The sequence below is a fragment of the Oryzias latipes genome, chromosome 13, assembly GCF_053564925.1.
Source record: "Oryzias latipes strain Hd-rR chromosome 13, Olatipes_Hd-rR_3.1".
NCBI lineage: Eukaryota > Metazoa > Chordata > Actinopteri > Beloniformes > Adrianichthyidae > Oryzias > Oryzias latipes.
The window spans coordinates 22,843,172-22,855,184 of NC_136249.1; the positions used below are offsets into that span (position 1 = coordinate 22,843,172).

A 12,013-nucleotide genomic window follows, 5' to 3' on the forward strand; every position below is an offset into this window, starting at 1 on the left:
GAGGGAAATTTTACAATTTTAATGGAGATGTTAGCATTTTAATCCTGAGGTTTAAAGTGAGCAGGGGGCACCCAGAGTTGAACTGGGGACCTCTTGACCTGCAGTCAAATGCTCTACCACTGAGCTATACCCCCACAAAAAAAACTTTGCCTAAAAAGGGACCTCACCCCCTATCTCGGAGTACTACACTTTAGGGGCATGCTATGTCACTTCGAGTTAGTAGATTTAAAAAGAATTCTGGTCTTTGGTTGAGCTGAATTATTATGCGAATCTTTTAATATAAGTTGTCAGTGGAAAGCGGGTACACCTGATTTTGTCTTATTCATATAACTGGTCAGAGGCTTTCTTTCAAAAAACTCCTTGAAGTATGTAGTGCATTGGTTCAGTGGTCTGAAAATACGTCAACTGTGATTTGATACTGGAAATGCTCACGTTTCACAATGAGGGGGCATCCAGTGTTGAACTGGGGACTGCTTGACCTGCAGTCAAATGCTCTTTCACTGAGATTGAACCCAACATAGAAGATGCTCATGAAAATGGGTCCTCCCTGCCTATTGCAGCATTTCTGCAAAGGCTGAGACAAGCTACCACACTTCAAATTGGGGGATTCAAAAAGACATGTAGTCTTTGTTTTCTTTAAATTTTATTTGAAATTGCGAATGTATAGATTGAGTGGCAAACATGTACACATGAATTTGTCTGAATGTGGAGTGGCTTGTTCTAATAAAAAGTCTTTGAAGTGGTATATTGATTGAGGGAAATTTTACAATTTTAATGGATATGTTAGCATTTTAATCCTGAGGTTTAAAGTGAGCAGGGGGCACCCAGAGTTGAACTGGGGACCTCTTGATCTGCAGTCAAATGCTCTACCACTGAGCTATACCCCCACAACAAAACCTTTGCCTAAAAAGGGACCTCACCCCCTATCTCGGAGTACTACACATTAGGGGCATGCTATGTCACTTCGAGTTAGTAGATTTAAAAAGAATTCTGGTCTTTGGTTGAGCTGAATTATTATGCGAATCTTTTAATATAAGTTGTCAGTGGAAAGCGGGTACACCTGATTTTGTCTTATTCATGTAACTGGTCAGAGGCTTTCTTTCAAAAAACTCCTTGAAATATGTAGTGCATTGGTTCAGTGGTCTGAAAATACGTCAACTGTGATTTGATACTGGAAATGCTCACGTTTCACAATGAGGGGGCATCCAGTGTTGAACTGGGGACTGCTTGACCTGCAGTCAAATGCTCTTTCACTGAGATTGAACCCAACATAGAAGATGCTCATGAAAATGGGTCCTCCCTGCCTATTGCAGCATTTCTGCAAAGGCTGAGACAACATACCACACTTCAAATTGGGGGATTCAAAAAGACATGTAGTCTTTGTTTTCTTTAAATTTTATTTGAAATTGCGAATGTATAGATTGAGTGGCAAACATGTACACATGAATTTGTCTGAATGTGGAGTGGCTTGTTCAATTTTAATGGAGATGTTAGCATTTTAATCCTGAGGTTTAAAGTGAGCAGGGGGCACCCAGAGTTGAACTGGGGACTGCTTGACCTGCAGTCAAATGCTCTTTCACTGAGATTGAACCCAACATAGAAGATGCTCATGAAAATGGGTCCTCCCTGCCTATTGCAGCATTTCTGCAAAGGCTGAGACAACCTACCACACTTCAAATTGGGGGATTCAAAAAGACATGTAGTCTTTGTTTTCTTTACATTTTATTTGAAATTGCGAATGTATAGATTGAGTGGCAAACATGTACACATGAATTTGTCTGAATGTGGAGTGGCTTGTTCAATTTTAATGGAGATGTTAGCATTTTAATCCTGAGGTTTAAAGTGAGCAGGGGGCACCCAGAGTTGAACTGGGGACCTCTTGATCTGCAGTCAAATGCTCTACCACTGAACTATACCCCCACAACAAAACCTTTGCCTAAAAAGGGACCTCACCCCCTATCTCGGAGTACTACACATTAGGGGCATGCTATGTCACTTCGAGTTAGTAGATTTAAAAAGAATTCTGGTCTTTGGTTGAGCTGAATTATTATGCGAATCTTTTAATATAAGTTGTCAGTGGAAAGCGGGTACACCTGATTTTGTCTTATTCATGTAACTGGTCAGAGGCTTTCTTTCAAAAAACTCCTTGAAATATGTAGTGCATTGGTTCAGTGGTCTGAAAATACGTCAACTGTGATTTTATACTGGAAATGCTCACGTTTCACAATGAGGGGGCATCCAGTGTTGAACTGGGGACTGCTTGACCTGCAGTCAAATGCTCTTTCACTGAGATTGAACCCAACATAGAAGATGCTCATGAAAATGGGTCCTCCCTGCCTATTGCAGCATTTCTGCAAAGGCTGAGACAACCTACCACACTTCAAATTGGGGGATTCAAAAAGACATGTAGTCTTTGTTTTCTTTAAATTGCAAATGTATAGATTGAATGGCAAACATGTACACATGTGTTTGACTTATTTGTCTGAATGTGGAGTGGCTTGTTCTAATAATGGGTCTTTGAAGTGGTTTTTTTCTTTCAGGGAAATTTTACAATTTTAATGGAGATGTTAGCATTTTCATCCTGAGGTTTAAAGTGAGCAGGGGGCACCCAGAGTTGAACTGGGGACCTCTTGATCTGCAGTCAAATGCTCTACCACTGAGCTATACCCCTACAACATAACCTTTGCCTAAAAAGGGACCTCACCCCCTATCTCGGAGTACTACACATTAGGGGCATGCTATGTCACTTCGAGTTAGTAGATTTAAAAAGAATTCTGGTCTTTGGTTGAGCTGAATTATTATGCGAATCTTTGAATATAAGTTGTCAGTGGAAAGCGGGTACACCTGATTTTGTCTTATTCATATAACTGGTCAGAGGCTTTCTTTCAAAAAACTCCTTGAAGTATGTAGTGCATTGGTTCAGTGGTCTGAAAGTCCGTCAACTGTGATTTGATACTGGAAATGCTCACGTTTCACAATGAGGGGGCATCCAGTGTTGAACTGGGGACTGCTTGACCTGCAGTCAAATGCTCTTTCACTGAGATTGAACCCAACATAGAAGATGCTCATGAAAATGGGTCCTCCCTGCCTATTGCAGCATTTCTGCAAAGGCTGAGACAACCTACCACACTTCAAATTGGGGGATTCAAAAAGACATGTAGTCTTTGTTTTCTTTACATTTTATTTGAAATTGCGAATGTATAGATTGAGTGGCAAACATGTACACATGAATTTGTCTGAATGTGGAGTGGCTTGTTCAATTTTAATGGAGATGTTAGCATTTTAATCCTGAGGTTTAAAGTGAGCAGGGGGCACCCAGAGTTGAACTGGGGACCTCTTGATCTGCAGTCAAATGCTCTACCACTGAACTATACCCCCACAACAAAACCTTTGCCTAAAAAGGGACCTCACCCCCTATCTCGGAGTACTACACATTAGGGGCATGCTATGTCACTTCGAGTTAGTAGATTTAAAAAGAATTCTGGTCTTTGGTTGAGCTGAATTATTATGCGAATCTTTTAATATAAGTTGTCAGTGGAAAGCGGGTACACCTGATTTTGTCTTATTCATGTAACTGGTCAGAGGCTTTCTTTCAAAAAACTCCTTGAAATATGTAGTGCATTGGTTCAGTGGTCTGAAAATACGTCAACTGTGATTTTATACTGGAAATGCTCACGTTTCACAATGAGGGGGCATCCAGTGTTGAACTGGGGACTGCTTGACCTGCAGTCAAATGCTCTTTCACTGAGATTGAACCCAACATAGAAGATGCTCATGAAAATGGGTCCTCCCTGCCTATTGCAGCATTTCTGCAAAGGCTGAGACAACCTACCACACTTCAAATTGGGGGATTCAAAAAGACATGTAGTCTTTGTTTTCTTTAAATTGCAAATGTATAGATTGAATGGCAAACATGTACACATGTGTTTGACTTATTTGTCTGAATGTGGAGTGGCTTGTTCTAATAATGGGTCTTTGAAGTGGTTTTTTTCTTTCAGGGAAATTTTACAATTTTAATGGAGATGTTAGCATTTTCATCCTGAGGTTTAAAGTGAGCAGGGGGCACCCAGAGTTGAACTGGGGACCTCTTGATCTGCAGTCAAATGCTCTACCACTGAGCTATACCCCCACAACATAACCTTTGCCTAAAAAGGGACCTCACCCCCTATCTCGGAGTACTACACATTAGGGGCATGCTATGTCACTTCGAGTTAGTAGATTTAAAAAGAATTCTGGTCTTTGGTTGAGCTGAATTATTATGCGAATCTTTGAATATAAGTTGTCAGTGGAAAGCGGGTACACCTGATTTTGTCTTATTCATATAACTGGTCAGAGGCTTTCTTTCAAAAAACTCCTTGAAGTATGTAGTGCATTGGTTCAGTGGTCTGAAAGTCCGTCAACTGTGATTTGATACTGGAAATGCTCACGTTTCACAATGAGGGGGCATCCAGTGTTGAACTGGGGACTGCTTGACCTGCAGTCAAATGCTCTTTCACTGAGATTGAACCCAACATAGAAGATGCTCATGAAAATGGGTCCTCCCTGCCTATTGCAGAATTTCTGCAAAGGCTGAGACAACCTACCACACTTCAAATTGGGGGATTCAAAAAGACATGTAGTTTTTGTTTTCTTTAAATTTTATTTGAAATTGCGAATGTATAGATTGAATGGCAAACATGTACACATGTGCTTGATTTATTTGTCTGAATGTGGAGTGGCTTGTTCTAATAATGGGTCTTTGAAGTGTTTTTTTCTTTCAGGGAAATTTTAATGGATATGTTAGCATTTTAATCCTGAGGTTTAAAGTGAGCAGGGGGCACCCAGAGTTGAACTGGGGACCTCTTGATCTGCAGTCAAATGCTCTACCACTGAGCTATACCCCCACAACAAAACCTTTGCCTAAAAAGGGACCTCACCCCCTATCTCGGAGTACTACACATTAGGGGCATGCTATGTCACTTCGAGTTAGTAGATTTAAAAAGAATTCTGGTCTTTGGTTGAGCTGAATTATTATGCGAATCTTTGAATATAAGTTGTCAGTGGAAAGCGGGTACACCTGATTTTGTCTTATTCATATAACTGGTCAGAGGCTTTCTTTCAAAAAACTCCTTGAAGTATGTAGTGCATTGGTTCAGTGGTCTGAAAGTCCGTCAACTGTGATTTGATACTGGAAATGCTCACGTTTCACAATGAGGGGGCATCCAGTGTTGAACTGGGGACTGCTTGACCTGCAGTCAAATGCCCTTTCACTGAGATTGAACCCAACATAGAAGATGCTCATGAAAATGGGTCCTCCCTGCCTATTGCAGCATTTCTGCAAAGGCTGAGACAACCTACCACACTTCAAATTGGGGGATTCAAAAAGACATGTAGTCTTTGTTTTCTTTAAATTGCGAATGTATAGATTGAATGGCAAACATGTACACATGTGTTTGATTTATTTGTCTGAATGTGGAGTGGCTTGTTCTAATAATAAGTCTTTGAAGTGGTATATTGATTGAGGGAAATTTTACAATTTTAATGGAGATGTTAGCATTTTAATCCTGAGGTTTAAAGTGAGCAGGGGGCACCCAGAGTTGAACTGGGGACCTCTTGATCTGCAGTCAAATGCTCTACCACTGAGCTATACCCCCACAAAAAAAACTTTGCCTAAAAAGGGACCTCACCCCCTATCTCGGAGTACTACACTTTAGGGGCATGCTATGTCACTTCGAGTTAGTAGATTTAAAAAGAATTCTGGTCTTTGGTTGAGCTGAATTATTATGCGAATCTTTTAATATAAGTTGTCAGTGGAAAGCGGGTACACCTGATTTTGTCTTATTCATGTAACTGGTCAGAGGCTTTCTTTCAAAAAACTCCTTGAAGTATGTAGTGCATTGGTTCAGTGGTCTGAAAATACGTCAACTGTGATTTGATACTGGAAATGCTCACGTTTCACAATGAGGGGGCATCCAGTGTTGAACTGGGGACTGCTTGACCTGCAGTCAAATGCTCTTTCACTGAGATTGAACCCAACATAGAAGATGCTCATGAAAATGGGTCCTCCCTGCCTATTGCAGCATTTCTGCAAAGGCTGAGACAACCTACCACACTTCAAATTGGGGGATTCAAAAAGACATGTAGTCTTTGTTTTCTTTAAATTGCGAATGTATAGATTGAATGGCAAACATGTACACAAGTGTTTGCTTTATTTGTCTGAATGTGGAGTGGCTTGTTCTAATAATGGGTCTTTGAAGTGGTTTTTTTCTTTCAGGGAAATTTTACAATTTTAATGGAGATGTTAGCATTTTAATCCTGAGGTTTAAGGTGAGCAGGGGGCACCCAGAGTTGAACTGGGGACCTCTTGATCTGCAGTCAAATGCTCTACCACTGAGCTATACCCCCACAACAAAACCTTTGCCTAAAAAGGGACCTCACCCCCTATCTCGGAGTACTACACATTAGGGGCATGCTATGTCACTTCGAGTTAGTAGATTTAAAAAGAATTCTGGTCTTTGGTTGAGCTGAATTATTATGCGAATCTTTTAATATAAGTTGTCAGTGGAAAGCGGGTACACCTGATTTTGTCTTATTCATGTAACTGGTCAGAGGCTTTCTTTCAAAAAACTCCTCGAAATATGTAGTGCATTGGTTCAGTGGTCTGAAAATACGTCAACTGTGATTTGATACTGGAAATGCTCACGTTTCACAATGAGGGGGCATCCAGTGTTGAACTGGGGACTGCTTGACCTGCAGTCAAATGCTCTTTCACTGAGATTGAACCCAACATAGAAGATGCTCATGAAAATGGGTCCTCCCTGCCTATTGCAGCATTTCTGCAAAGGCTGAGACAACCTACCACACTTCAAATTGGGGGATTCAAAAAGACATGTAGTCTTTGTTTTCTTTAAATTTTATTTGAAATTGCGAATGTATAGATTGAATGGCAAACATGTACACATGTGTTTGCTTTATTTGTCTGAATGTGGAGTGGCTTGTTCTAATAATGGGTCTTTGAAGTGGTTTTTTTCTTTCAGGGAAATTTTACAATTTTAATGGAGATGTTAGCATTTTAATCCTGAGGTTTAAGGTGAGCAGGGGGCACCCAGAGTTGAACTGGGGACCTCTTGATCTGCAGTCAAATGCTCTACCACTGAGCTATACCCCCACGACAAAACCTTTGCCTAAAAAGGGACCTCACCCCCTATCTCGGAGTACTACACATTAGGGGCATGCTATGTCACTTCGAGTTAGTAGATTTAAAAAGAATTCTGGTCTTTGGTTGAGCTGAATTATTATGCGAATCTTTTAATATAAGTTGTCAGTGGAAAGCGGGTACACCTGATTTTGTCTTATTCATGTAACTGGTCAGAGGCTTTCTTTCAAAAAACTCCTCGAAATATGTAGTGCATTGGTTCAGTGGTCTGAAAATACGTCAACTGTGATTTGATACTGGAAATGCTCACGTTTCACAATGAGGGGGCATCCAGTGTTGAACTGGGGACTGCTTGACCTGCAGTCAAATGCTCTTTCACTGAGATTGAACCCAACATAGAAGATGCTCATGAAAATGGGTCCTCCCTGCCTATTGCAGCATTTCTGCAAAGGCTGAGACAACCTACCACACTTCAAATTGGGGGATTCAAAAAGACATGTAGTCTTTGTTTTCTTTAAATTTTATTTGAAATTGCGAATGTATAGATTGAATGGCAAACATGTACACATGTGTTTGATTTATTTGTCTGAATGTGGAGTGGCTTGTTCTAATAATGGGTCTTTGAAGTGGTTTTTTCTTTCAGGGAAATTTTACAATTTTAATGGAGATGTTAGCATTTTAATCCTGAGGTTTAAAGTAAGCAGGGGGCACCCAGAGTTTAACTGGGGACCTCTTGATCTGCAGTCAAATGCTCTACCACTGAGCTATACTCCCACAACAAAACCTTTGCCTAAAAAGGGACCTCACCCCCTATCTCAGAGTACTACACATTAGGGGCATGCTATGTCACTTCGAGTTAGTAGATTTAAAAAGAATTCTGGTCTTTGGTTGAGCTGAATTATTATGCAAATCTTTTAATATAAGTTGTCAGTGGAAAGCGGGTACACCTGATTTTGTCTTATTCATGTAACTGGTCAGAGGCTTTCTTTCAAAAAACTCCTTGAAGTATGTAGTGCATTGGTTCAGTGGTCTGAAAATACGTCAACTGTGATTTGATACTGGAAATGCTCACGTTTCACAATGAGGGGGCATCCAGTGTTGAACTGGGGACTGCTTGACCTGCAGTCAAATGCTCTTTCACTGAGATTGAACCCAACATAGAAGATGCTCATGAAAATGGGTCCTCCCTGCCTATTGCAGCATTTCTGCAAAGGCTGAGACAAGCTACCACACTTCAAATTGGGGGATTCAAAAAGACATGTAGTCTTTGTTTTCTTTAAATTGCGAATGTATAGATTGAATGGCAAACATGTACACATGAATTTGTCTGAATGTGGAGTGGCTTGTTCTAATAATAAGTCTTTGAAGTGGTATATTGATTGAGGGAAATTTTACAATTTTAATGGAGATGTTAGCATTTTAATCCTGAGGTTTAAAGTGATCAGGGGGCACCCAGAGTTGAACTGGGGACCTCTTGATCTGCAGTCAAATGCTCTACCACTGAGCTATACCCCCACAAAAAAAACTTTGCCTAAAAAGGGACCTCACCCCCTATCTCGGAGTACTACACTTTAGGGGCATGCTATGTCACTTCGAGTTAGTAGATTTAAAAAGAATTCTGGTCTTTGGTTGAGCTGAATTATTATGCAAATCTTTGAATATAAGTTGTCAGTGGAAAGCGGGTACACCTGATTTTGTCTTATTCATATAACTGGTCAGAGGCTTTCTTTCAAAAAACTCCTTGAAGTATGTAGTGCATTGGTTCAGTGGTCTGAAAGTCCGTCAACTGTGATTTGATACTGGAAATGCTCACGTTTCACAATGAGGGGGCATCCAGTGTTGAACTGGGGACTGCTTGACCTGCAGTCAAATGCTCTTTCACTGAGATTGAACCCAACATAGAAGATGCTCATGAAAATGGGTCCTCCCTGCCTATTGCAGCATTTCTGCAAAGGCTGAGACAACCTACCACACTTCAAATTGGGGGATTCAAAAAGACATGTAGTCTTTGTTTTCTTTAAATTGCGAATGTATAGATTGAATGGCAAACATGTACACATGTGTTTGATTTATTTGTCTGAATGTGGAGTGGCTTGTTCTAATAATGGGTCTTTGAAGTGGATTTTTCTTTCAGGGAAATTTTACAATTTTAATGGAAATGTTAGCATTTTAATCCTGAGGTTTAAAGTGAGCAGGGGGCACCCAGAGTTGAACTGGGGACCTCTTGATCTGCAGTCAAATGCTCTACCACTGAGCTATACCCCCACAACAAAACCTTTGCCTAAAAAGGGACCTCACCCCCTATCTCGGAGTACTACACATTAGGGGCATGCTATGTCACTTCGAGTTAGTAGATTTAAAAAGAATTCTGGTCTTTGGTTGAGCTGAATTATTATGCGAATCTTTGAATATAAGTTGTCAGTGGAAAGCGGGTACACCTGATTTTGTCTTATTCATATAACTGGTCAGAGGCTTTCTTTCAAAAAACTCCTTGAAGTATGTAGTGCATTGGTTCAGTGGTCTGAAAGTCCGTCAACTGTGATTTGATACTGGAAATGCTCACGTTTCACAATGAGGGGGCATCCAGTGTTGAACTGGGGACTGCTTGCCCTGGAGTCAAATGCTCTTTCACTGAGATTGAACCCAACATAGAAGATGCTCATGAAAATGGGTCCTCCCTGCCTATTGCAGCATTTCTGCAAAGGCTGAGACAACCTACCACACTTCAAATTGGGGGATTCAAAAAGACATGTAGTTTTTGTTTTCTTTAAATTTTATTTGAAATTGCGAATGTATAGATTGAATGGCAAACATGTACACATGTGCTTGATTTATTTGTCTGAATGTGGAGTGGCTTGTTCTAATAATGGGTCTTTGAAGTGTTTTTTTCTTTCAGGGAAATTTTACAATTTTAATGGAGATGTTAGCATTTTAATCCTGAGGTTTAAAGTGAGCAGGGGGCACCCAGAGTTGAACTGGGGACCTCTTGATCTGCAGTCAAATGCTCTACCACTGAGCTATACCCCCACGACAAAACCTTTGCCTAAAAAGGGACCTCACCCCCTATCTCGGAGTACTACACATTAGGGGCATGCTATGTCACTTCGAGTTAGTAGATTTAAAAAGAATTCTGGTCTTTGGTTGAGCTGAATTATTATGCGAATCTTTGAATATAAGTTGTCAGTGGAAAGCGGGTACACCTGATTTTGTCTTATTCATATAACTGGTCAGAGGCTTTCTTTCAAAAAACTCCTTGAAGTATGTAGTGCATTGGTTCAGTGGTCTGAAAGTCCGTCAACTGTGATTTGATACTGGAAATGCTCACGTTTCACAATGAGGGGGCATCCAGTGTTGAACTGGGGACTGCTTGACCTGCAGTCAAATGCTCTTTCACTGAGATTGAACCCAACATAGAAGATGCTCATGAAAATGGGTCCTCCCTGCCTATTGCAGAATTTCTGCAAAGGCTGAGACAACCTACCACACTTCAATTGGGGGATTCAAAAAGACATGTAGTTTTTGTTTTCTTTAAATTTTATTTGAAATTGCAAATGTATAGATTGAATGGCAAACATGTACACATGTGTTTGATTTATTTGTCTGAATGTGGAGTGGCTTGTTCTAATAATGGGTCTTTGAAGTGGTTTTTTTCTTTCAGGGAAATTTTACAATTTTAATGGAGATGTTAGCATTTTCATCCTGAGGTTTAAAGTGAGCAGGGGGCACCCAGAGTTGAACTGGGGACCTCTTGATCTGCACTCAAATGCTCTACCACTGAGCTATACCCCCACAACAAAACCTTTGCCTAAAAAGGGACCTCACCCCCTATCTCGGAGTACTACACATTAGGGGCATGCTATGTCACTTCGAGTTAGTAGATTTAAAAAGAATTCTGGTCTTTGGTTGAGCTGAATTATTATGCGAATCTTTGAATATAAGTTGTCAGTGGAAAGCGGGTACACCTGATTTTGTCTTATTCATATAACTGGTCAGAGGCTTTCTTTCAAAAAACTCCTTGAAGTATGTAGTGCATTGGTTCAGTGGTCTGAAAGTCCGTCAACTGTGATTTGATACTGGAAATGCTCACGTTTCACAATGAGGGGGCATCCAGTGTTGAACTGGGGACTGCTTGACCTGCAGTCAAATGCTCTTTCACTGAGATTGAACCCAACATAGAAGATGCTCATGAAAATGGGTCCTCCCTGCCTATTGCAGCATTTCTGCAAAGGCTGAGACAACCTACCACACTTCAATTGGGGGATTCAAAAAGACATGTAGTTTTTGTTTTCTTTAAATTTTATTTGAAATTGCGAATGTATAGATTGAATGGCAAACATGTACACATGTGCTTGATTTATTTGTCTGAATGTGGAGTGGCTTGTTCTAATAATGGGTCTTTGAAGTGTTTTTTTCTTTCAGGGAAATTTTACAATTTTAATGGAGATGTTAGCATTTTAATCCTGAGGTTTAAAGTGAGCAGGGGGCACCCAGAGTTGAACTGGGGACCTCTTGATCTGCAGTCAAATGCTCTACCACTGAGCTATACCCCCACAACAAAACCTTTGCCTAAAAAGGGACCTCACCCCCTATCTCGGAGTACTACACATTAGGGGCATGCTATGTCACTTCGAGTTAGTAGATTTAAAAAGAATTCTGGTCTTTGGTTGAGCTGAATTATTATGCGAATCTTTGAATATAAGTTGTCAGTGGAAAGCGGGTACACCTGATTTTGTCTTATTCATATAACTGGTCAGAGGCTTTCTTTCAAAAAACTCCTTGAAGTATGTAGTGCATTGGTTCAGTGGTCTGAAAGTCCGTCAACTGTGATTTGATACTGGAAATGCTCACGTTTCACAATGAGGGGGCATCCAGTGTTGA

General features: G+C 40.5%; 16 non-coding genes across 16 annotated transcripts; all 16 read right to left on the reverse strand.

The window, feature by feature from the left end:
- Positions 1-62: 62 nt before the first annotated feature.
- trnac-gca (transfer RNA cysteine (anticodon GCA)) lies at positions 63-134 on the reverse strand. The gene has a single exon. It is a non-coding gene; the product is annotated as a tRNA-Cys (tRNA).
- A 681-nt stretch (positions 135-815) lies between these two features.
- trnac-gca (transfer RNA cysteine (anticodon GCA)) lies at positions 816-887 on the reverse strand. Its single transcript has one exon. It is a non-coding gene; the product is annotated as a tRNA-Cys (tRNA).
- A 961-nt stretch (positions 888-1,848) lies between these two features.
- On the reverse strand, positions 1,849-1,920 carry trnac-gca (transfer RNA cysteine (anticodon GCA)). Its single transcript has one exon. It is a non-coding gene; the product is annotated as a tRNA-Cys (tRNA).
- A 679-nt stretch (positions 1,921-2,599) lies between these two features.
- trnac-gca (transfer RNA cysteine (anticodon GCA)) lies at positions 2,600-2,671 on the reverse strand. Its single transcript has one exon. It is a non-coding gene; the product is annotated as a tRNA-Cys (tRNA).
- Positions 2,672-3,306: 635 nt separating this feature from the next.
- On the reverse strand, positions 3,307-3,378 carry trnac-gca (transfer RNA cysteine (anticodon GCA)). The gene has a single exon. It is a non-coding gene; the product is annotated as a tRNA-Cys (tRNA).
- Positions 3,379-4,057: 679 nt separating this feature from the next.
- On the reverse strand, positions 4,058-4,129 carry trnac-gca (transfer RNA cysteine (anticodon GCA)). Its single transcript has one exon. It is a non-coding gene; the product is annotated as a tRNA-Cys (tRNA).
- Positions 4,130-4,811: 682 nt separating this feature from the next.
- trnac-gca (transfer RNA cysteine (anticodon GCA)) lies at positions 4,812-4,883 on the reverse strand. The gene has a single exon. It is a non-coding gene; the product is annotated as a tRNA-Cys (tRNA).
- A 678-nt stretch (positions 4,884-5,561) lies between these two features.
- Positions 5,562-5,633, reverse strand: trnac-gca (transfer RNA cysteine (anticodon GCA)). Its single transcript has one exon. It is a non-coding gene; the product is annotated as a tRNA-Cys (tRNA).
- Positions 5,634-6,312: 679 nt separating this feature from the next.
- Positions 6,313-6,384, reverse strand: trnac-gca (transfer RNA cysteine (anticodon GCA)). Its single transcript has one exon. It is a non-coding gene; the product is annotated as a tRNA-Cys (tRNA).
- A 691-nt stretch (positions 6,385-7,075) lies between these two features.
- Positions 7,076-7,147, reverse strand: trnac-gca (transfer RNA cysteine (anticodon GCA)). The gene has a single exon. It is a non-coding gene; the product is annotated as a tRNA-Cys (tRNA).
- Positions 7,148-7,837: 690 nt separating this feature from the next.
- On the reverse strand, positions 7,838-7,909 carry trnac-gca (transfer RNA cysteine (anticodon GCA)). Its single transcript has one exon. It is a non-coding gene; the product is annotated as a tRNA-Cys (tRNA).
- A 669-nt stretch (positions 7,910-8,578) lies between these two features.
- trnac-gca (transfer RNA cysteine (anticodon GCA)) lies at positions 8,579-8,650 on the reverse strand. The gene has a single exon. It is a non-coding gene; the product is annotated as a tRNA-Cys (tRNA).
- A 678-nt stretch (positions 8,651-9,328) lies between these two features.
- trnac-gca (transfer RNA cysteine (anticodon GCA)) lies at positions 9,329-9,400 on the reverse strand. Its single transcript has one exon. It is a non-coding gene; the product is annotated as a tRNA-Cys (tRNA).
- Positions 9,401-10,090: 690 nt separating this feature from the next.
- Positions 10,091-10,162, reverse strand: trnac-gca (transfer RNA cysteine (anticodon GCA)). Its single transcript has one exon. It is a non-coding gene; the product is annotated as a tRNA-Cys (tRNA).
- Positions 10,163-10,852: 690 nt separating this feature from the next.
- On the reverse strand, positions 10,853-10,924 carry trnac-gca (transfer RNA cysteine (anticodon GCA)). Its single transcript has one exon. It is a non-coding gene; the product is annotated as a tRNA-Cys (tRNA).
- A 689-nt stretch (positions 10,925-11,613) lies between these two features.
- Positions 11,614-11,685, reverse strand: trnac-gca (transfer RNA cysteine (anticodon GCA)). Its single transcript has one exon. It is a non-coding gene; the product is annotated as a tRNA-Cys (tRNA).
- Positions 11,686-12,013: the final 328 nt, after the last annotated feature.